This window comes from Silene latifolia, chromosome X, assembly GCF_048544455.1.
Source record: "Silene latifolia isolate original U9 population chromosome X, ASM4854445v1, whole genome shotgun sequence".
NCBI lineage: Eukaryota > Viridiplantae > Streptophyta > Magnoliopsida > Caryophyllales > Caryophyllaceae > Silene > Silene latifolia.
The window spans coordinates 59,633,799-59,634,591 of NC_133537.1; the positions used below are offsets into that span (position 1 = coordinate 59,633,799).

General features: G+C 41.7%; 1 non-coding gene across 1 annotated transcript; it reads right to left on the bottom strand.

Annotated features, from left to right (window-relative positions):
* Positions 1-273: 273 nt before the first annotated feature.
* Positions 274-380, bottom strand: LOC141624055 (small nucleolar RNA R71). Its single transcript, XR_012533866.1, has one exon. It is a non-coding gene; the product is annotated as a small nucleolar RNA R71 (small nucleolar RNA).
* Between the last annotated feature and the right edge of the window lie 413 nt (positions 381-793).

Below are 793 nucleotides of genomic sequence, written 5' to 3' on the forward strand. Positions count from 1 at the left end.
GCATTTATCCAATTAGTCGAAAGGAGCCAATTTGGGGGGATGCCTAGTGAAGACCCTCACTCTCATATGGAGACCTTTTGTGACTATTGTGATGCGATTTCTCAAACCGATGTAACTCAAGACCAAATTCGATGGGTCTTATTTCCTTTTTCTCTAATTGGCACCGCGAAACAATGGTTGAAGGGCCTTGATAAGGCCACTCTCGGAATTGATTCTTGGAAGAAGTTGGCTCTAGCTTTCTACAAAAAATTCTACCCACCGGAAAAAACTAACATGCTAAGAGCTCAAATTACGGGTTTTAAGCAAAGGGATGAAGAATCTTTGTATGAAGCTTGGGAGCGGTTCAAAGGAATTTGTCGCTCATGTCCTCACCATGGACTTAGCGAGTGGTTCTTGGTACAACAATTTTGGAACGGTCTATATGAAGATTCAAGGAACATTCTCAACATGGGATCAAATGGAATGTTCACCGAAGTTGATGACAATCAAACTTGGAACAAAATTGAGGAAATGGCGGTCCATAACTCACAATATAGTAGACCTCGCAAGGCTACTAGAGGAGGAAAGCATGAAGTGGACTCCGTTACTCAATTGGGTGCTCAACTTAGTGCTCACATTGATACCATCAAATTGAAGTTTGAAAAAGCTATGGCTAGACTTGAAGAAGCCTCAAAATCACCAAAGCATCATGTTAATGCCATGACGGCATCTTCATCAATCCCAAGTGGGATATGTGAGAATTGTGGAACTTTGGGACATGACTCAAGTGAATGTAGGGGAACAAATGAACAAG